Source organism: Rana temporaria, chromosome 6 (genome assembly GCF_905171775.1).
Source record: "Rana temporaria chromosome 6, aRanTem1.1, whole genome shotgun sequence".
In the NCBI taxonomy this organism is placed as follows: domain Eukaryota; kingdom Metazoa; phylum Chordata; class Amphibia; order Anura; family Ranidae; genus Rana; species Rana temporaria.
Genome location: NC_053494.1, coordinates 50,677,493 through 50,702,384, shown reverse-complemented (window position 1 = coordinate 50,702,384; position 24,892 = coordinate 50,677,493).

The window sequence follows — 24,892 nt, the reverse complement described above, 5'->3', positions numbered from 1 at the left end:
CTAACACCTCCAATCTCATCTTATTGATTGGACTCCAGTTGGCTGACACCTCACTCCAATTAGCTCTTGGAGATGTCATTAGTCTAGGGGTTCACATACTTTTTCTACCTGCACTGTGAATGTTTACATGGTGTGTTCAATAAAAACATGGTAACATTTAATTATTTGTGTGTTATTAGTTTAAGCAGACTGTGATTGTCTATTGTTGTGACTTAGAGGAAGATCAGATCACATTGTATGACCAATTTGTGCAGAAATCCATATCATTCCAAAGGGGTTAACATACTTTTTACTGTAACTGTATATGTGCGCGTGTAGCACCCTCTAGGTGTGTACAGATAGATTTTTGTCAGAGTAGATACATTTAAGCTGGCTTGGCTGGTAGCCAGACCTGTTTGTGGAGAGATATCTGTGTTCCATGATATGCTCAAAGAAAAGGATTTTACAGGTAAGTATTGTGAAAAAATACTATTTTCCTTTTCATACATTATGGGACACAGTTAGGCTAATATTCATTACCTGCTGGAACTTCCCAGAGTAATAGCCTTGAGGGAAGGGAGACACCCTGCCAAAAATAGCCATCAGACCTTATACGGCAGCAACACTGCGGCCGAAAGCCGAATCCTTGGCTGCTCGAACATCCACTTGATAACATTTTGTGAACGTATGCACTGAAGATCAGGTAGCAGCCTTACAATTCTGAGCCACATATACCATATGGTGAAAAGCCCAGGAGGTTCCTACACCCCTGGTATAATGAGCTCTCATCCTAAAGGGAGGAGCTTTACATTTTAGGACATAGGCCTAAATGACCAATTGACGGACCCAATTGGCAAAGGAAGCTTTGGAAGATGCCTGCCCCTGCTTGGGTCCTTTTGGTAAAACAAAAAACGAGTCTGATCCTCGGATCTCCGCAGATCTAGACAAATAAACCTTAACTGCCCATACAACGTCCAAAGAATGCCGAATGAGGCTGAGAGAAAAAAGATGGCTAAATAATGTCCTGATTTCAATGAAAGGCTGACACCACTTTTGGCAAAAAGGATAGAACAGGCCATAACACGACCCTGTCATTGTGTAGGATCAAGTATGGTTCCCTGCACGAAAGGGCCGACACCCTTCTAGCTGAGGTGATGGCCATCAGGAAGGCTAGCTTGCATGACAGCAAGTCTAATGAAATGTCCTTGAATTTTCCTTGATAGGCTCAAATGTTTATTTCTGTAACACAGACAGCACCAAGTTCAAGTTCCAAGGACACATAGGTGACCTAATGGGGGGGAAGTAAGCAAGTTCATAAAGGTTTTGACCAGTGATTGGGAGGCTAAAGGCCTTTGGAAGAATACTGATAGGGCTAAAAATGTATCTCTGATTGTACTCAAATTTAGAGACTGTATATTGAGGTGGAATATAGGACCTTGATACAGTAGATCGGAGCAACGTAAAAGCATCCATGGTCCGTCTATTGTCAGTCTCACAATCTCTGGGAACCAACCTTCTGGGCCAGCCTGGTGCCACCAGAATGACTAGAACTCCCTCTTTCCAAATCCTGCACAACAAATGTGAATGACTCCTGGTATCACCTTGGTGGTTTGTATAGGCCACTGCAGTGGCATTGTCGGACTGAACCCTGATATGGCAGTCCTGAAGCACCACGTTCCAGGAGCATAGGGCCAGACGTACTGCCCATAATTCCAGGACGTTGATGGGCAGGATCTGTTCTGTCCTTGACCATTTCCCCTGAGCTGTGAGCCCTTCTAGGGTCGCTCCCCAGCCTGAGAGACTGGCATCTGTAGTCAATACTCTCCAAGTTACAGGGAAGAAGGATTTTCGCAGGTTCTGATCCTGTAACCACCAGTTTATTTATAGAGCCAAATGGAGGGCTGTCTGGTGTCCCTTATCTGATGCATCTGATCCTTTAAGGGCACAGATCCTTGCTGGTGGTAAGAATGCTCTTGCTTAGAACATATCTAGGATCTGACCTATATACTTTAGCCACTTAAATCCTGGACCATTATGCAGGTAAAGGATCTGGCCCCTTTTTGCGATTCGGGACTGTGTCGCTTTAACTGACAATTGCGCGGTCGTGAGACGTGGCTCCCAAACAAAATTGGTGTCCTTTTTTCCCACAAATAGAGCTTTCTTTTGGTGGTATTTGATCCCCTCTGGTGTTTTTTTTTTTGCGCTAAAAACAAAAATAGAGCGACAATTTTGAAAAAAATTCTATATTTTTTACATTTTGCTATAATAAATATCCCCTAAAAATATATATAAAATATTTTTTTTCCTCAGTTTCGGACGATATGTATTTTTCTACATATTTTTGGTAAAAAAAAATAGCAATAAGCATTTATTGATTGGTTTGCGCAAAAGTTATAGCGTTTACAAAATAGGGGATAGTTTTATGGCATTTTTATTAATATTTTTTTATTACTAGTAATGGCGGTGATCAGCGTTTTTTTTTCGTGACGTGACTGCGACATTATGGTTGACACATCGGACACTTTTGACACATTTTTGGGACCATTGTCATTTTCACAGCGAAAAGTGCTATAAAAATCCACTGATTACTGTAAAATGACAATGGCAGTGAAGGGGTTAACAGGGAACAGATGATCAGTGACAAGCCACAGAGAAGAACGGGGAAGGTTTGTTTACACTCACCTCTCCCCGTTCTTCATCTCCTGTGACCCAAAAGCGGGACACCGGCGGCGATCTGGTCTGCGGGTCCCACGGGTGCGGTCACGGAGCTTCAGACTGGGTCGTGCGCGACTTACGGCTAGGCATTTAAAGGGCAACGTACCTGTATGTGCTTGTGCCCAGCCGTGCCATTCTGCCGACGTATATCGGCGTTAGGCGGTCCTCAAGTGGTTAGACTATGAGCTGGATTCAAGGCTAACTTTTTGGTATCTATGATCCAGCCTAATCTTTTTTAAATACCGCACTGTGCATTTTATGCTCTGTTCTAGAGCCTGTAATGAGTGATCTTTGAGCATGAGGTCATCCAGATACACGAGCACCAGGACCCCTTGGGCCCTAAAAAAAACAATACTGGAGCTAGGACCTTTGTGAAAACCCAGGTAGCAAGCCTGAAGGATAGTGAAAAAGTTCGATGCGCTACTGTGAGTTTACAGTTATGATAATAAAATGGTGATTGTATAGTATGTGAAGTGTATCTGAGGCAGCTATATCTAAAAGTGTTCACATAACACAAAAATCAAATCTACATATATAAGTGATAAGCGCTTCAAATGAGTGACTAAAATCACAACAAAGGATAATATCAATAATATGTGCACAAACACAATAGGTGACTAGATTGGTGTTGGTGAAAACAGACCAACTGAAAATAATCCAAGGATTGCAAAAAGAGGTATGGACCTTGAATGGTGCAAACATCAACCTCTATGCAACTGGAGGTGTCCAAAAGCACTAAATGTGCTAATTAAGTGAAGATTCAACAAATAATAAAGTGAATGATTGAAAGTTCAAAATAATGAATCATAACAGCAAGCCTGAAGGGTAGAGCCAAAAACTGAAAATTAGGTTCCTCTACTGCAAAACGCAGGACCCTCTAATGAGGCTGAAAGATAGGTACATGTAAATACACATCTTTTATATCGATGGAGGCTAGAAAGTCTGCCATCTGGAGTGAGGCTACTACTGAGTGGACAGACTCCATCCGAAAGGACTGTATCAGTAGATACTTGTTCAGGGATCTTAGCTCCAAAATAGACCTTGTGTCCCCGTTTGGTTTTTGAACCGTAAACAGGTTTGAGTAAAACCCTGTGCCCCTTTTGGATACAGGAACCTCTACAATCACTCCTTGATGCACTAGATGATGTAGTGCCTGAAGCATTACGTTTCTTTTTGGAGGATCCGAGGGAATGCTGGATCATAAAAACCTCTGAGGGGGAACCCCCCGCAACTCCAGCTTGTAACCACAGTATATAGTTGAGGTGACCCACTCGTCCTGAATTATTGTTCTCCAAACATCCGCAAAGTGCAGCAGCCTTCCCCCACCTGATGGATTGGGGTGTCCCCAAAAAAGGAGGGCTTGGTGCTGGGTTTAGAAGAATTTTGGACCCATGGCTTTTTCTGGCCCTGGCCTTGCGGCTTGCCCCTGGCCTTAGCGCCCTGTTGGCGGTAAAAACTGCCTTGGCACAGAGACATTTGAGGAAGCAGTCCCTGAGGTTTTAAACGAGGGACACCTGGTGCTTTTCTTCACAGGAAGTATCACTGGAAATATTTTGGATATATTTGTCCAAATGATCACCAAATAACGTTCCCCATGAAAGGGGAAACCTGCCAATAACGTTTAACAAGGAAGCTCTGCTGACCAGTTCTTAAGCCACAAAAGTCTGTGCATATATAAAGACAAGAGAGCCAAATGAGAAAACCTGCTGTATTGAATCCTTTATGGCGCCAACAGCAAAACACAGCACTCGAGGAATATCTGTCTTATTTTCAGGCAGGTCATTCTTCCCGGTTAGGCCTGTCAGGCCGTCTGACCTGATCCTTTACAGACTGGCAGATACCAATTGCTGCAACAGCTGGCTGAATAGCTGAACTGGCCAAAGAAAAGGAAGCTTTTAATAATGACTCCAATTTCTTGTCAACAGGGTCTTTCAATCCCAGTGCTTTATCTACCGGACAAGTTAAGTTCTTGTTTAAGGAAGAGACTGCTGCATCTCCGGCTGGCATGCTTTACTTCTTAACAAACTTTTTATCCATATAAAAGGGAAAACCTCTTAGGAGGAACAAAAATCCTGTCATGGTGTTTCCAATCATCATACACCAACAGAGGGTGTAAGGGGAAATCATGTGCAGCCTGAAGGATCCCGAAGAGCCCAGGGGGCTCAGTAACCTCTGCAAGACGCAACTTAAATGCTTAACAAACCATTTTGGTAAGAGTCAGGATCAAAAGCCTCTGTGACTGAGAGGCAGACAGACATCAACTGGTTATCTTCTTGTCCAGATTATTTGGAGAACAGACACATCTGTCAGGCCCTCCACAGAATCCTGAGCTTTTAGCTCTTCCCCATCCTCAACCCATTCCTGCTCCAGACTAGGAGGCTCCGGGGAGGGGAATCTGTCACGCTTTTTGCCACCCTGTGGGATAGAGGCAGTCATGCCAGCAATCCTGTGCTCTAACCCGGCTAGGGCCAAGGACAGTTCATCCTTGGTGATAAAGGGTGAGGCAGCAACGTTGACTGTAGGCACAATACCAGGGAAGGCCAGAGGTAGGGACTCCTTAGGAGTGGAACTACTTGGTCTAGCTATCCCAATAACACACAGATCCTGTAATAAAGTCAGCACTCACAAGACCAGGGGAGAAATTGTGCTAATTCAGCTTCTTCCAGATACCTTCCATTGAGGCTGTGCTGACTGTATCCTTTAAGTTGATGTTTCGGGGGGGGTCAGAGATAATTTCAGATGTAGGCCCCTTGGCTCTGACACAACCAAATATAAAAAGATTTGACTCCAGAGCACCTGCTGCATTTTTTTTGCACCCTAGTTCCTATGTTTTTGTGCATAGTTGAATCACTTAGCCTTGTTTCCTTGTCCTATGTAGGAAAACTTAGGAATTGTGATGCAGAAAATGGCAGCAGGTGCTCTGGACTGATGAGTCAAAACTTGAAATATTTGGCTGTAGCAGAAGGCAGTTTGTTTGTGAAGGACTAGAGAACGGTACACAAATGAGTCTCTGCGGGCAACAGTGAAACATGGTGGAGGTTCCTTGCAAGTATGGGGCTGCATTTCTGCAAATGGAGTTAGAGATTTGGTCCGGAACATTGGTGTCCTCAATGCTGAGAAATACAGGCAGATAATTACCCATCATTCCGTGCCATCAGGGAGGTGTTTTTGATTACTCAAATCATACTGCACCATGAAGCTTTTTTTGCTCTTCCTCTAACATACCCGTACACCCGTACACCCGTATTCCATTGGAAGCTGAGACTACCTTTAATAGGATCTATCGAAGCTTGGGGAAGCCTGAAGGAAGTCGGATACGCTACTACACCAGTGCCTAGCCAACGAGTATCCCTGTGAGTGACCCCTGGTTTAATGAGCCCATAAGACCTCCGTAATAGAGGTCCATCAGATCTGGTAAGCGGCATCTCTGTCTGAATGTTTATCAACGGCTGAAAATCTTTTGGATGATATTGTTGGATGAAGTTTTTTCCTTATGATTACACTATGACTAAGGCCTTGTACACACGACCGAACATTTCCGCTGAAACTGGTCCGTCAGACCAGTTTCCGCGGACATGTCCGACCGTGTGTAGGGCCTACAGTTTTCCGGCCTAGCGGACAGGTTTCCAGCGGACAAAAGTTTCTTAGCATGCTGTTATTCAGATGGCCGGCACTCACCAGGGGGCCGGACATCTGAATAGTGGGCAGCAGCGGCGTTGGTGACAATACATACATTCATGCAATGCATGAATGTATGTATTGTTGACTTGAGTGACGGGTGCAGGAGAGAGGGGGCAGCGCTCCTGTGCCCAGTATGGATTCACCGCCACTGTTGGTATGTATTTATAGAACATTATATATACCTTTTCCCTCTTTTTTAAGTGATCCCATAGCACCTGTTTTCAACTGCATAAGGAGCTCAGAGAGCTAGAGGAGGAGATACAGCAGCACACTGGTCTGCACAGTGAATGGCTGTGCAGGATGGGGCAAGTCAGTACAAGTCCGAACATTGGAGGAGGGCAGACTGAGTTCCCAGCACAGACAGAAAACTGATCACACTGTGCTATCATGCCTAGTGTGGTCAGATTTTAATAGAAAATCAGAGGGTCTGGCAGGAACAGCAGGAATTTCACACAAAGTAAGCAAAACAAAAACTGGATACTTATTTTATACAAATACATGGTACAGCAGACATATATCAGTAATATGAAATGTTGTGGTAACATATTCTTTAAACGCAAGGTAAAAAAAATTACAGAACAAAAAAAGGAGAAATATCTAGACTTCAGCTTCCAGGCACTTAGGTAAGAGGGGCAACACGTGGCCTTCTTACAATATACTGGAAAATCTCATGATCCCAAATTTCCGGAAAAGGTGCAATGTGTCGGAACACCTTCTCTTGAGATTTGTAATCATTATCTTTCCCAGGATCCTGCAAGAAGTGATGTCACCCTCACCTAGACAAAGGAATAAGGTATCTTTTGTTTTTGTTAGAACTAGTGATTTAGGATGGGGGAGGCTAAAATATAGCACTTACTACATTCAGACTTCACGGTCTGCTTAAATATTTGTATCACTTACAGACAATGTATTAATATTTATTCACATGAAATTATAGAAAAATGATAGCTAGTTCCCTGTGATAAATTAAAAAAATGCTCAGGAGCATATTCTTGTTTTCCCACAGCTCTGGTATTGCATTTGCAGATGATATTCTATTAATTTGTAAATTAGGTGTGTGTACTTGTTTATAAATTAACAGGTTAGCATTTAAGCCTTAAGGACAGAATTACTGATTTAATCAAAAACAGAGAACAATGCTTGCCGAGTGCTACAGTAAGTGAGTACTCTGTCTTTTTCCTGCAAAATCAAAGCAATAAATAAACATGTATTTATTTGTGTGGTACTTTTTAATCAATTAAAGGGCCAGAAAACCTGAAGAGGAGGGTAAATTAGATGGGCATTTACCAATTTGGCAAATATTCTGCTTGTCTTTTGGAGGAACAACTATTTTTTTTTTCCGGCGGAACTCTGCTTTAGCCCAGGTTCACACTGGGTACGATTTGCTTCGATTTGAGATGCGATTTCACATGTGAATTCGCATCTCAAATCGGCTGCATTTGCCGGCAATTGTTGGCAATGACACCGTCCTAATCGGTGCAACGCCGCATCTGCGGCCCTGCACCAATTTCAAAAAGTAGTTCCTGTACTACTTTTTGCGATTTCGGGCCGCGATTTACATTGACATCTGTGCAGAAACCTGCACAGATGTCTCTTAAATGGCGGACGAAATCGGGACTGCCAGCGGGAGTGAAGCCGTGCGAGTTTAGCTGAACTCGCACGGCTTCACTCCCGCAGCCCAGTGTGAACCAGGGCTTAAAGAGGTTGTAAATTTTTATTTTCCTACTGCATTGTTGACTCACTTACCTTTTCCTTCGATTTTCCTTCTAAATGTTTTTTTTCTTTGTCTGAATTTCTCACTTCCTGTTCCTCCTCAGTGAGCTTGCCCCCATCATCTGAGCCGTTCTGGCTGGGGGTTAGTCAGTGTGCTCACCCCCTCCCTTGGGACTACATCCCTGCGGGGAGACGCTGTGAACACACAAACCTTTACAATCCCTTTAAGAGAAGTTTAACCCCTTAAAGGGACACTAAAGGCAAAATTGTTTTTGTTTAAAAATAACAAACATGTTATACTTACCTCCGCTGTGCAGTTCGTTTTGCACAGAGTGGACCCGATCCGTGTCTTCTGGGGTCCCTCGGCTGCTGTCTCTGCTCCTCCTCGCAAAAGCTTTCCACGTTCATGCGAGCTCCCTCGCATGGTGGAAAGCTTTTGCAAGCGCGCTCCCGTGATACAGCGGCGGCCATAGCCACCGACTGTATCACTCGCCCCCCCCCCCCGGCGCGCCGTGTCATCCGCTGTGATTGACAGCAGCGCCAGCCAATGGCTGCGCTACTGTCAATCCACCCAGCCTAGCCAATCAACGGGCAGGCTGGGAACCGAATAGCAAGACGAGAACGCGCACGGGACTTTCGAGTGGAGAGGTAAGTAAAACGGGGGCCCGGGGGGGGGGGGGGGGGCATTGCTATCAGATGTTTTTTTACCTTAATGCATAGGATGCATTAAGGTAAAAAAACTTTTACCTTTACAACCCCTTTAAGCTCCAGAAGGTTTACCTCCCTCCATGATCAGGCCATTTTTTGCGATACGGCATGCGACTCTGTACCCCCCCCCCAAAAAAAATCTCCTCTTTCTCCCCACAAATAAAGCTTTCTTTTGGTGGTATTTGATCACCTCTGCGGAATTCATTTTTTTGCAAACTATACAAAAAAAGACTGTCAATTTTGAAGAAAAAAATAACTATATTTTTATGTGCTATGAAACATACCCAATAAAAAAAACAATTTAGGCCAATATGTATTCTGCTTCATATTTTTGGTAAAAAAATCCCAACACGTGTATTTTGATTGGTTTGCACAAAAGCTACAGTGTCTACAAACTATGGTACAGTAAAACCTTGGTTTGAGAGCGTTTTGCAAGACAAGCAATGTCTTGATATAAGAGTAGCGTCATGTCACAACTGAGTATAAAAAAGAAGAGAGTAGCAATATGGAACATTTAACCACTTAAGGACCTTGCCTGTTTTTCAGATTTGGTGTTTACAAGATTAGAAAATTACTTAAAACCCCCAAACATTATACTGTATATATTTTTTTCTAACACCCTAGAGAATAAAATGGCAGTCATTGCAATACTTTTTGTCATACTGTATTTGCACAGCGGTATAACAAGCACACTTTTTTTTGGAAAAAAAACACTTTTTTGAATAAAAAAATAAGACAACAGTAAAGTTAGCCCAATTTTTTAATATTGTGAAAGATAATGTTACGCCGAGTAAAATGATACCCAACATGTCATGCTTCAAAATTGCACCCGCTCGTGGAATGGCGTTAAACTTTTACCCTTAAAAATCTCCATAGGCGACGTTTAAAAAATTCTATAGGTTGCATCTTTTGAGTTACAAAGGAGGTCTAGGGCTAGAATAATTGCTCTCGCTCAAACGATCGCGGTGATATCTCACTTGTGTGGTTTGAACACTGTTTTTATATGCAGGCACTACTCACGTATGCGTTTGCTTCTGTGCGCAAGCTCGTCGGGACGGGCGCTTTAAAAAAGATTTTTTTTATTTTCTTATTTATTTTTATTTATTTTATAAATTTGTATACAAAAAAAAAAGGGTCACTTTTATTCCTATTACAAGGAATGTAAACATCCCTTGTAATAGAAAAAAGCATGACAGGTCCTCTTAAATATGAGATCTGGGGTCAAAAAGACCTCAGATCCCATATTTAGACTAAGGGCGCGGAATTCGAATTGGGCGGGTAGGGGGCGTGTTTCATTTAAATGAAGCGAGTCCCCGCGCCAAACGAACTGCGCATGCGCCGTCCCTAAATTTCCCGCCGTGCATTGCGCGAAATGACGTCGCAAGGACGTCATTGTTTAGACTTGGACGTAAATTACGTCCATCCCGCGATTCACGGACGACTTACGCAAACGAAAAAAAAAATTCAAATTAAACGCGGGAACGAAGGCCATACTTAACATAGCATGTTTAACTATACGCCACGAAACAGCAGCTTTAACTATACGCTGGAAAAAGCCGACTAGAGACGACGTAAAAGAATGCGACGGCCGCTCGTACGTTCGTGGATCGTCAGGAAATAGCTAATTTGCATACTCGACGCGGAAAACAACGTGAACGCCACCCAGCGGACGCCGAAAAATTGCATCTTAGATCCGAAGGCGTACGAAGGCGTACGCCTGTCGGATCTAACCCAGATGCCGTTGTATCTTGTTTTGAGGATTCAAAACAAAGATATGACGCGGGAAATTTGAAAGTACGCCGGCGTATCAGTAGATACGCCGGCGTACTCGCTTTGTGGATCTGCCCCTAAGTCTTCATTTAGGGGAAGGTTCAGTGTCTTTGGAATTACAGCTATTGGATTTGCAGATTTTAACTTGTTTTAACTTATTTAGACTGCGGATGAGTCTTTTTGAGCAAGACGGCTAAATGACTACATTGAGCCATTGAGAGCTACCTGTTGTGAGTAACAAATACACTATTTTAAAATATAATACAGTAGCAAAAATATAAAAGACCAAGCATTTAAAGAGTCACTCTAATGCCCTGTACACACGATCAGTTCGTCTGATGAAAACGAACCGATGGATTTTTTCATCAGATATCCGATGAAGCTGACTTTCATCAGTCTTGCCTACACACCATCGGTTAAAAATCCATTCGTGTCCAACGCGGTGACGTAAAACACAACGACGTGCAGAAAAAAAGTTCAATGCTTCCGAGCATGCGTCGACTTGATTCTGAGCATGCGTGGATTGTTGACCGATGGATTTCCCCCACAGACAATCATTTTTTTTTAGCGGTTTTTTAACCATACGAAAAATTTAAAACAGGTTCTATTTTTTTTCACCGATGGGAAAAAAACTGATGGGGCCCACACACATGAAAACGGTCCATCGGTCTGTTTTCATCAGACGAACCGATCGCGTGTACAGGGCATAACATTATTACGATAAAAACTAGCGTTCTATTTAAAAGACTGAATGTGCTCATTAAAAATACACATTCCCTTTAATCGACAAGTAGGGAATAATATGCCAGAGTGACATTGTGGACTAAATGCCCATTTCATTAAGTATGTGACACTTTGTACAATTTACAACACCCTCCCTTTGTGTACTAAAAAAATCACATTAGTTGCCTATTTTGCTCTGAGTCCTGTGGCATGCATTCTTTATGGTCACTGTTATTATTGCTGCTTCCACTGGCTTTACAAAGTGTAACTCTCAGACACAATTTAATAGCAACAGTAACACATGGTATGTGCGCAGAGGGGCTGCTATATAGAGCTGTGGAAAATTCAGAATGTGTGAGGCAGCAGAATTTATGAATTAATTTTGACAGCAGTCTTTCTCCGGGGAGGAATTATTGTCAATATGCCTTATTCACAAAGTGCCAACATGCACAGCTAAGGGATATAGAACAATATGTATACAATGAACTGTGACAATAAAAATTCAAAACAAACTTATAAAAGAAAAGTAGAATGTTTCAACAGCATACATGTATGGCAGCAATAAAAGTAGAACAAGGATAAGCACAGATGTGTAACTAAAAACCACAGGGCCCTGGAGCACAATTTAAACCAGGTTTCCTCTTATCTTATGCTATCTTATGTCTTATGAAAATAAACTTATTCAGTACATCTCTGCAATACATGGACATTTTACAAGTACAGAAAATACCAATTGATCTGCCAGAATTGTAGGGGTCTCCTAACTTCCTGTGTGGCTGACACCACTTTTGCTTTTGTAAAGCTTTGTCAGCCCTGCCTGCTGGAACACAGATCTTCTCCACCTATACCCCCTTCCTTCTTTTGTCACACTCCACATGCATACATTCATTTCTTGTCCAGCTAAATGCTGCTGCCATGTATCCCAAGAGCATTCCCCCAATGAGCTTTTAGGAAACGTAGCTCTGGGGGTATGCCTACATCCCTAGGAACTGACCTGCCAGCAGCTTCTTCTGCGATAACTATACTGTACATGCCTTTTTTTTTGCTGTATGAACAAGATAGAAAAATGCTGAGAAATGCATTAGAGGAGAAAAGGAAGGTGTGAGATTAACCACTTGATGACCTGCTCACGGACATTTACTGCAGCAGGTCGGCTCTCCTGTGTGAACCGATGTACCTGTACATTGGTCTGTGCAAGGAGGAGAAGGGGAGCATGCCCGTGGGTTCCGTGGACTTGATGTCCACCAGCAACTCGCGACCACTGTGTACAGAGGCAGAACGGGGAACTGCCTATGTAAACAAGGTGGTTTCCCATTCTGCCTAATGACATGTCAGAGATCTTTTGTTCCCAGTGATCAGTAACAGTGATCTTTGTCATGTCCCAGTGAGCCCACCCCCCGTACATTTAGAACACACCCAGGGAACACACTTAACCCCGTGTTCGCCCCTAGTGTTAACCCCTTCCCTGCCAATGTCATTTTTACATCAATATATCAATGTAATAATGTCACTGGTCCCCAAAAAGTGTAATTTGGGGTCAGCTTTGTATGCCGCAATGTTGCAGTCCCTCTAAGAATCGCAGATCGCTGTCATTACCAGTAAACATAATAAACAAATATCCCTAAATCTTTCCTGTAGATTGTAGACGTGATAACTTTTGCGTAAATTAATTTTTATATGCCTATTGCGATTTATTTTACCAGAAAATTCTGCACATGTGTACAGGGCATTACTGTGCAGATAAATCTTCACTCATTTCCATTGGTTAATGTTGTTGGGAGAAATAATGGACCACCTTTCCACAAGAATGAATGGAGTCTTTTGAGAGCATGAGTGGAAGAAGCAGTAAATGGAGGCCTTTGGTGAAGAGGTTGTAAAGTTCCCATCTGGAGATCTAGGAGCATTGGGGACAGGTAAGTGCAAGACTTTTAGAAACATAATGCAGTAGAGATGAGCTTGGGCGTCCATGGAACACAACTCTAATCCAAACTTCAAACTTCTTTTATTGTAATACAATGAGCTGTGGGCCAGGTCATTCCCTGCCCACAGCTCATTGTAGTACCCAAAAGTGGGAGTTCAGACTTCGGTTTAGAGGGCTGGATTTCTGCATAGTCCATAGCTCATGGCTGGTATGGCAGACAGGTTCCAGACTGCTTCTGTGTCTTCCAGGGAAATCTAGCCAGGCCCCCGTTGCTGAATAGTTCTGTCTACAATGACCAAGTGCAGAGCTAGTTCTGGGCTTTCTTATTAGACCACCTAGTATGAAAAAGCAAAACTCAAAAAGAAAATATGGACGGCCGCACACCAAAAAACCTTTAAAAGGTAGGCTTTAATAGTAAAAAAGGAAAACAGCACTACAAATCACAGAGCGGCAGTTTCTCCCTTCTAGTATGAAAAAGCACATGCAGAAAAATGGAAAGGAAACACAGAATAGGGAATTAATTAATTAAATAATAAAAATATATAAAATGTCAGTTTATAAACAAAAAAAAAAAACAATAATAATATTAACTAAAATTAAAATAATTTTCTCCCGACTGTTGAACTAAAGTTACTGTTTAGGATTAGGAACCTTTTTTTCCAACAACGTATAATCTAACTTCCATCATTAGCTTCTCCCGTCAGCGCGGATTAATCACTCCAGGTATATAGTCTAAGTATCCCAGAATGCCTCTTTGCACACATCTAGTTATTTTCCTGTCTGCTGTCTGTCAAGCGTAATTGGATAAATTCACCTAGATCTTTCTGGCTGGCTCCTATTAACAGCAGTATCAGCTTGTGCTGGAGTCTCTGGGCATTTGTTTTTTGGCCGTACATTATATTTCATTATCTGTCATGGCAACTGAATGGCATGACAATACCACTAGAGAGAAAATGTAAATTATTGAACACTTGAAGAGAGCCTGGGAACCCGTGCTAATCATCTCCAAAAATTACTCAATTGTTTGTGCATGTGCTTGATTCCTCTGCTGAATACAATATGTTAAATTATATATATATATATATATATATATATATATATATATATATATATATATATATATATATATATATATATATATATTTTTAGTGTTGCCTGATGGCAGGGCACTGGAAAACAAATGCAATACTTAGAGCAGGTTTATGTAAATGGCTGGAAATTAAAAGTGATGTCCGTTGCCTCAAAGGATGTACTTGCTTATCAGAAACACTGTCATACAGCAGAAACATGTGCCGAGTTTTCTGTACAATGCCATGAAATTAAATTACTGAAAGTAATCACCATAATACTTAAAGCAGAGCTGCAGCAAACAATGTAGCTAGTTTTGGATAGAATGTGGAATGGACAGAACTTCTGTCAGGTTTTTATTGCCGTCTTTGTCCCCACTGGGGATAATTTTCACTATTTTCTGTCCTGGAATTAGCAGGAATAACAAGGGAATCTTCTTAAAGAGGGAGAAAACTTCCATATTTTGCTTTTACCTAGAGGTAAGCCTATAATAAGCCTTGCCTATAGATAGTGTAAATATCTCCTAATCGTACACTGTGTATGAGATATTTACATTACATGCAGCCAGTGACTAGGGATAAGCCGAACACCCCCCTGTTCGGTTCGCACCAGAACTTGCGAACACACCAAAAAACCCTGTTAAAGTCTATGGGACTCGAACATTTAAAATCTAAAGTGCTAATTTTAAAGGCTAAATTTCGAAATTGGGAGAGTACACCAATCACAGGATGGACTGTGGGTGTCTCGCAATAATACAGTGCCACGTCCTAGAGTATAGCAAGACACAGGGGAACAAATTGTTGGAGGAACAATAAAATGGACTTTCTAGGCACTAATCGTTTCTAAAATGTTGTTTTATTGAGACAAACCCATCGTGGGTATTAGAGTCCACAATAATATATTTACATTAAAATAGTACATAAAAAATACACAAAATATAGAAAATAAAAAAAATCACATATAATGCAATAATTACAGACACTTTAAAACCAATAACTGGTCCAAAGACAACATCAACAGAGTGATGATTATCGTGAATTGTAATATTCTAGGCAAGCTCTACATGTTTCGCGGGTCAATCCGCTTCATCAGGAGCTACAAGTATTTCTGAAATAAAAACAGGCTGTTAATGGTTTGTATAGGTCCATTAGTTTACAGATCGAAAACATTTCAATTTTGTATGTGCAGTATAGTATATGCATGAAAGCATCATATAATATCCATACAATTGTAACCGTGATTGCCAAAAGAAAGAGTCACCAATGAGACAGTGCACTGTGGAACCCATGATAGAGACATGCAGGGACACACCTGCATGTCTCTATCATGGGTTCCACAGTGCACTGTCTCATTGGTGACTCTTTCTTTTGGCAATCACGGTTACAATTGTATGGATATTATATGATGCTTTCATGCATATACTATACTGCACATACAATATTGAAATGTTTTCGATCTGTAAACTAATGGACCTATACAAACCATTAACAGCCTGTTTTTATTTCAGAAATACTTGTAGCTCCTGATGAAGCGGATTGACCCGCGAAACATGTAGAGCTTGCCTAGAATATTACAATTCACGATAATCATCACTCTGTTGATGTTGTCTTTGGACCAGTTATTGGTTTTAAAGTGTCTGTAATTATTGCATTATATGTGATTTTTTTTATTTTCTATATTTTGTGTATTTTTTATGTACTATTTTAATGTAAATATATTATTGTGGACTCTAATACCCACGATGGGTTTGTCTCAATAAAACAACATTTTAGAAACGATTAGTGCCTAGAAAGTCCATTTTATTGTTCCTCCAACAATTTGTTCCCCTGTGTCTAATTTTAAAGGCTAATGTGCAAGTTATTGTCCTAAACAGTGTTTGGGGACCTGGGTCCTGCCCCAGGGGACATGTATCAATGCAAAAAAAAAAACGTCATTTTTTTTGGGAGCAGTGAATTTAATAATGCTAAAAGTGAAACAATAAAAGTGAAATATTCCTTTAAATTTCGTTCCTGGGGGGGGGGGGGTGTAAAGTTAGCATGTGAAATAGCGCATGTTTCCTGTACTTAGAACTGTCCCTGCACAAAGTGTCATTTCTGAAAGAAAAAAAAACATTTAAATCCGGACTTGTGGCTATAATGAATTGTCGGCTCCCGGCAATTCAGAGAGGATTCATTTATAAAAAAAAAGCGTGGGGGTCCCCCCAAATTCTATTACCAGGCCCTTCAGGTCTGGTATGGATATTAAGGGGAACCCCACCATCAATTTATAAAAAATTACATGGGGGTTCCCCCCAAATATCCATTCCAGACCCTTCAGATCTGGTGTGGATTTTAAGGAGAACTCCGCCCCAAATTTTTTTAAAAAATGGCGTGGAGTTCCCCCAAAAATCCACACCAGACCCCTTATCCGAGCACATTAACCTGGCCGGCCGCAGAAAAGAGGGGGGACAGAGTGCAGCCCCCCTCTCCTGAACCATACCAGGCCACATGCCCTCAACATGGGGAGGATGTCCCCATGTTGATGGGGACAAGGGCCTCGTCCCCACAACCCTTGCCTGGTGGTTGTGGGGGTCTGTGGGTGGGGGGCTTATGAGAATCTGGAAGACCCCTTTAACAAAGGGTACCCCCAGATCCTGCCCCCCCCCATGTGAATTGGTAATGGGATACATTGTACCCCTACCATTTCATGAAGGAAGTGTAAATAGTTGTAAAAAACACACACACACACCGTAGAAAAAAGTCCTTTATTAATAAAAAATAAAATAAAAAAAATCCAGCGATGGTAATCCACTCTGTATCCAGCGACGGGTGATCTCCTCTCCAGTCCAGCGATGAGATGATCGTCCGGGATCCAGAGCGCAGCATCGCCCGCCCGTGAATGACGTCGCTGAAGCTGTGACATTTCTTTTATTGGTGAGACGGGGCCACCCGTCACATGACCCCGCACCCTCTGACACACCCTCTGCTACGTCATTGGGAAAGCCTGGCTTCCCCCTTGCGTCAGAGGTGGCAGGGTTTACGTGACAGGTGGCCCCGCCTCACCAATAAAAGAAATGTCACAGCTTCAGCAGCGTCATTCGCCGGGCTGTGTCCGGCGGAGAGAGGAGGTGGGCGATGCTGCGCTTTGAAGATCTTCTCATCGCTGGACAGGAGAGGAGATCACCCATCCCTGGATACAGACATAATAAAGGACCTTTTTCAAGGTGTGTGTGTGTTTTTTACAACTATTTACACTTCCTTCGTGAAACAATGTACCCCATTACCAATTCACATAGGGGGGGCAGGATCTGGGGGACCCCTTTGTTAAAGGGGTCTTCCAGATTCTGATAAGCCCCCCGCCTGCAGACCCCCACAACCACCGGGCAAGGGTTGTGGGGATGAGGCCCTTGTCCCCATCAACATAGGGACATCCTCCCCATGTTGAGGGCATGTGGCCTGGTACGGTTCAGGAGAGGGGGGCCGCACTCTTTCCCCCCTATTTTCTGCGGCCAGGCCAGGTTAACGTGCTCAGATAAGGGGTCTGGTGTGGATTTTTGGGGGAACTCCACGCCATTTTAAAAAAAAATCTGGGGTGGAGTTCCCCTTAAAATCCACACCAGACTTGGAATGGATATTTGGGGGGAACCCCACGTCATTTTTTTTTAAATTGATGGCGGGGTTCCCCTTAATATCCATACCAGACCTGAAGGGCCTGGTAATTGAATTTGGGGGGACCCCCACGCTTTTTTTTTTTATGAATGAATCCTCTCTAAATTGCCGGGAGCCGACAATTCATTATAGCCGCAAGTCCGGTTTTAAATGACTTTTTTTCTTTCAGAAATTACACTTTGTGCAGGGACAGTTCTAAGTACTGGAAACATGCGCTATTTCACATGCTAACTTTACACCCCCCAGGTACGAAATTTAAAGGAATATTTCACTTTTATTGTTTCACTCTAAGCATTAATAAACGGCAGTTTTTAAAGCTTTTTTTTGCATTGATACATGTCCTCTGGGGCAGGACCCAGGTCCCCAAACACTTTTTCGGACAATAACTTGCATAATAGCCTTTAAAATTAGTACTTTAGATTACTCCCATAGACTTTAACAGGGTGTTCCGCGGCTTTTTGAATTTGCCGCGAACACGTCAAATTGTTTGTTGTTCGCCAAACTGGCGAACAGGCAATGTTCGAGTCGAACATGAGTTCGACTCAAACTCGAAGCTCATCCCTACCAGTGACATCACTGGCCCATGCGCTCTGAAGGAACAGCCACCCGTGCTGTTGCTTCAGAGCCCTGTACCATAAATGGGGGCTCCCGCGTGCATTGCGTGGAGCGACATCATAGTGGCTCTGGCCAGTCACAGAGCCGGAGTCCGTGAACCCCGAAGCAAGACGGGTGAATATGGAAGCCCCTGCAGCGCCAACTTCTCGGTGCGGAGGGCCTTCGTTTTAAGGTAAGTTTAAGATAATGTGCTGGCACATTGAGCCTTTACCTTGCAGGTTCCCGAAAAAAAAAGACCAGCGGTTTACAACCTCTTTAACAAGGACCCAGGCAGCAACAAAAATCTGACGGAGGCACCACGTCGCTTGAAGTGATTGTATGCGGTCGTGCAACATTGTACCCAAACAAAATTTATGTTCTTTTTTTCCCAGAGATAATGCTTTCTTTTGGTGGTATTTGACCACTGCGTTTTTTTTTGCGCTATAATCAAAAAAGAGCAACAATTTTGAAAAACAAAACAATATTTTACATTTTTTTCTATAATAAATATCTAAAAAAATAAAATAATTATTTATCAGTTAGGCCAATATGTATTCTTCTACATATTTTGGCAAAACAATTGCAAAAAGCGTATATTGATTGGTTTGCGTAAAAGTTATAGCATCTACAAAATAGGGGATAGATTTATAGCATTTTTATTATTTATTTATTTTTTAATAGTAATGGCGGCGATCTGCGATTTTAAGCGGGACTGCGACATTATGGTGGACAGATCGGACACTTCACTGGCAGGGAAGGGGTTAACACTAGGGCGATCAAGTGGTTAAGTGTTCCCTGGGAGGTGTTTCTAACTGTGAGGGCAGTGTACTGACTGGATCCCCTGGCTATCTGTGGAGCGATCATGTAAAAAAAAAAAAATGTAAAGGTCAGCAGCTACAAACACTGTAGCTGCTGACTTTTAATAAGCACACTTACCTGTCCAGGTTGCCCGCGATGTCGGCTGCCTGAGGCCAATCCGTCCCTTGGACCGGGTCCTGGCGCCACCATCCTCACTAAAGGAAAAAGGCAGTAAAGCCTTGCGGCTTCACTGCCATTTCCTACTGTGCATGCACGAGTCAAGCGGCGCTTTGTGAATGGGCGGCTGCCTCCTGGGACACACACAAGGTCCCAGAAGACACCGCTCCCCATTTCCCAGGAGGCAGCACGAGGAGGAGAAGAGAGAAGACCACCGCGGAAGAGGAAGTGGCAGATTAGGACGATCTGCCTAGCAACATACATTTCTGGTAAGTATATATAAAAAAATCTATTTTTTTGTAGCCTTTTTGGCAATTTTTTTTATTTTTTAGGGTGGACCCCTGCTTTAAGCTTTGACAAAAAATGATTTTGCATGCTGCAGTTTTAGTGTTTCAAATAACAGGACAACCAAATGTACAGTCAATATTTAATATTCTACCTCTGTTCCAGTTGTGGAAGAAGAATTGTATATTTGATTAAGTGTATGAGACTTGTCAATACCTTTCATAAGTCATCAAGAAGTTGTCTGTGTCTTTTTTAAATGTTTAAGTGGGAGATCAAGTATAACTATGTTTTTTTTCCAAGAACATTGACTTTGGGAGTTAAACCTATTTAACCCTAAGAACCCTAAGAACAATGCATACAACTTTCCAGGTGGGGACACTGGATCTATACAGCAGCCAGCCGGTAAGGTGACAGGTGACTGTGGAGAATGTCGGCAGCCCTAATGGTGGCAAGAGACTGGTGTGTGTTTTGTCCCTCACCATGCAGCTTGGTCTCTATCTTGGAGTCTGCTTCGGTAAAAGGTTAGTCTACACCTGGCTCGGGAGACAAGGGATTTAAGCCTGGTATATGTGCACAAGATGCAGCATCAAGGGAGGACACAGTAGTCTGGTGAAGAGTCAATTATATTATACAGTCCTTTTTTAAATGCTAGAGACCACTGAGGCCTCGTACACACGGCCGAGGAACTCGACGTGCCAAACACATCGAGTTCCTCGGCCAGTTCAGCCCTGAAGCCGCCGAGGAGCTCGGTGGGACGAGAGCTCCCATAGAACAACGAGGAAATAGAGAACATGTTCTCTATTTCCTCGTCGAGCTCCTCGTCGGCTTCCTCGGCCGAAAGTGTACACACGACCAGTTTCCTCGGCAGAATTCAGCCAGAAACTCGGTCGGAAGCTGAATTCTGCCGAGGAAACTGGTCGTGTGTACGGGGAGAGGTCCAGATTACAGTGTCTGTGGACTTTCTGCAAAAAGAGGTTACCGGTCAGAAAGTACTGTGGTGTGGAGTGCTACTTAATCTGGTTTGTGGGTACATAACTTTCCCCTAGTGGGTGACATCCCAACATGCTGTACTCACATCCATGGGTAATGAGCTGTAAGGCCTCATACACACGATAGGTTAACCAGAGGACAATGGTCTGATGGACCGTTTTCATCTGTCAAAACCGATCGTGTGTGGGCCCCATAGGTTATTTAACCATCGGTTAAAAAAAAGACAACTTGCTTTAAATTTAACCGATGGATTCCTAACCGATGGGAAAAAAAACGATCGTTAGTAGGCACAACCATCGGTTAAAAATCCACGCCTGCTCAGAATCAAGTCGACGCATGCTTGGAAGCATTGAACTTCGTTTTTTTCAGCACGTCCTTGTGTTTTACGTCTCCGAGTTCTGACACAATCAGTTATTTAACCAGTGGTGTGTGGGTGCGACGGACCATCAGTCAGCTTCATCGGTTAACCGATGACAACGGTCCTTCAGACCGTTATCATCGGATGGACTGATCGCGTGTACGAGGCTTTAGTGTGCCCATGCAGCCAGTGCAGCGACCCATGGATTGAAATCCCCACTGATCTCTCCAGGGCAGGACGTAGGGTGTGGGGGCCCCTGGGCTTGAGTCACTTTCGGACCCTACCTTCTATACATTACTTTAAATAGAACAAAATGATACATACACAAGCTATGTATTAGAGCTACACAATTCTGGATAAACTAAGAATAAAAATAGAGATCACGATTCTGAAGTAAACCCAGACCGATTTTTGCAGTTCTTCAATTATTAAGTTATAACAGCTCATCGCAATGCAATACATATATATATACAGTATATATATATATATATATATATATATATATATATATATATATATATATATGTATCCCCCAAAAAGGAGGCCTGCAAATACCTTTTTTAGGATGGCTTCATTCTCTGTATTCCTGGGTATCTCAAGCACCATTCGTACTGCTGTTATGTGATTCAAATTATGACGTTGCTTCCACCCTTACTGTGTCCCTGTCGGTAAGCTTGCGCATGTGCCGTTGCGCCATAACCATTCGTAACTGTGTCTGCGGCTGCTGTTATCTTTCACTCCCCTTTTGTGATGTCTTCTTTAGTCACACGGGGGAGTATCAGAAAGAGTGGAAGGAGCTAAACACTGCAAGACTTCTCCTCTGTGCTGGACTGAGGGGAAATTCTCACAGACTGCATTCCGGCAAGCTTTAAATGCCGGTTTAGAGGGGCTAATGTGCGCAAGCATGGTGACGTCATGCAAATGATCAGCTGCCTGTGTTATGGGCTATTTTTTGAAGACAATGTTGTGTCCGAGGGTTTACATTACAACCACTTTAAATGACTGGCATATTATTGAAAAAACTTAAACGTAAGGGGCCTCCTATTGGGTGGGGCCCATGGGCTTGAGCCCAGTCAAGCCCAATGGTAAGTCTGGCCCTGGATCTCTCCCTTCTTTCTGCAGGGCTGCAGGAACAGATCAGAGCAAATATGATTGGTCAGCACTGGCACAAAGAATCACTCTGATCTTCAGAAGCCCAGCAGAAAGAAGGGGGAGAGGCGAGGGAATTTCAGATCCCTTGACCACTACACCATCTTTGTGGGCATTGACAGCTTATCACCCACAGAGGTAAGTACAGTGGGAACCGGGAAGTTTAGAGGTTTTTAGTTCGCATTTGCATTTCTTCTGCAATATGAGATCATAGCTGTGCTCATGCGATGAACATTGTCCCCAACTATGAACAAATTTTAAATTTTAGGACATTGTGATGTGTAGGAGCTTGTAGGTAACCAGAACTTTCCATAGTTAGCCCATGTTGGGTAAATGCTGGGAGCCAGGGAGTGTGTCCATGTCAGAGAATGTTGTTGAATGTGGGTGGTGTTGCGGAAATCCTCTATTCATTAAATGTGAGAACACAGGATAAACCCATGCAAAACTCAATCTTGAAAGGGTGATATATAAAAAATATATAATACACAAAATATATAAGCAAAAATATCGCCAAACACACATAACTGCACAGTAGCTGACAAGTGTCCAAATGCTATGATTCCATTAGAGTGCTTAGTTTTTCTTTAGTGTAAACAATAAATCTCTGTGTCTCCACCAATCACCTCAGTGCTTACAGAACTCTTACCTCATTGCCATATAGTAAATGCCTTAAGACCAAGTTTCAGTATTGAACTAAAAATCCTTCCTTAGGGCATCCTTCTCCTATGTCTCCTCTGTGTTGGCAAGGAGATCCTAGCGCTTGAGGAATCCCTGGTGCCTCCGGTCCACATATTAGAATAAAATAGATAATATGCCTCCCATAGTGTAAAAACATTTAAAACTTCACCATTTATTAACAGACAATTGGATGCTTAGATCAAATAAAGTTTAAAACCGCATTCCGGTCCGCCATCCACTCCGGCCATGTCCTACGCGTTACGTCATGTGACTTCCTCAGGGGAACCAGATTGGTTGTTAACTCACTGTATTTATTTGTTGGAGACAGGAAGTTTAGCAGCTGCCATTTTGTTGAAGGCAATGTCACTATCAACATAGCGGCCATTTTCTTTATGACAAATTCGCTGGGTCCAGCTAATAGAGAACCAGTTTCTAACGTGGTCATATTATTGAAGACCAAGACTGTATCCCGTTGGCCATTTTCTCTAGGGTCAATGTGATAAATATATATATGTGTATAGTCGCAGGGTGTTCAAAATGGTGTCATCGTAAATTCCTGGTATTCCAACTGTAAATTATGATATCTTGATTAAATAAGAATGTAATAATCATAACTATCCTATGCTTGAAATGCTATATCTTGTCAACCATTTTCCCTAAGATCAGTGAGTGTTATCAATACTTAAACAGCCCCAATATCTTTAAGGGATATAGTGGTAGATGCCTAGTACCACTATTCCACATATTAGTAACTTTTTAGATCAGGATGGATCAGTTTAAAACAAGATTGGATATCAGAACATGTACTGAACATGTCAGAGAATGACTATCAGACTCCTGGCTAATGGTAATGCGCATGGACACAGAATTCTCGGCAAAATGTTGACTAGGTGTGCGCATGCGCACAGGATTGCGCACAGGTGTGTATTAATGGCATGTTGGCACCAGACAGACTATTTAAGGGGGCTCCTGCTCATGATCCAGTGCTGACTGTTCTTTCAGTTGTTCCCTGTGTCCTGTTATTGCTCTTCTTGTTCCCTTGTTGCTGACCTGGATTGCCTCTGACCTGAACTTGCTTCCTTCTTCTAATCTGTTGCCAGTTCCTGACCCCGGCACCATTCTTGACCTCTGTCTTATGTACCTCACTGCCCGCCTGCTGCTGACCTCCGCCATCCCTGTGACCACTAGGCTGTTTTCGGCTCTACTCTCACATCTGGTTCAAGTGTAGCTGTCATCTGTATCAGCTTTGCTCATCACAGCGAGTTCCTGTCTCAAGCCAGCTGGGAGCTCCGACAAGCCTCAGATCTAGAAAAAGCAGCAATGCTTCACTTCCTGATTCCCTCACCATGGATGGCGGCGGGGGCAGCCGAGAGACGAGCGGTTGCTCGGCCTCGGCTGCCGACATCGTGGGTGCGCTGGACAGGTAAGTTTCCTTTTCTTAAAAGTCAGCAGCTGCAGTATTTGTAGCTGCTGGCTTTTAAAAAAAAAATGGTGTGGACCTTCGATTTAACTGCAAATGCTTGCATAAGAATTTTAACAAATTGTTTACTAGGGAATGCTTATTTTATTGTACTCAATATGCTAAGCTAAAAACACAGAGGATATAATATTACTTTAAATCTTATCGCTGACACAAAGTCTTTTAATGCATACAGTTAACTGTCCCAAGCTGTATTTCCCTTAGAAAGATTTTATTACTGTTTTAATGTCTTTTGACTTGCTAAGAAACCTCATTGAGCTTGGTGTAGCGAGGTGTTCACAAAGCTGGCAGATGGCAGCACCATGCTGGGTTACCGGATTACTGATATTTTCCCACATTTTCTCCAATGTGCCAGCATGTACAATAGATGCCACTTTTATTTTTAACAAGAAACTCAACCTGTTAATTCATAATTAGTGAGTCGGTGAACCTTCTTTATTAAGGCTGCAGTTTTAGGT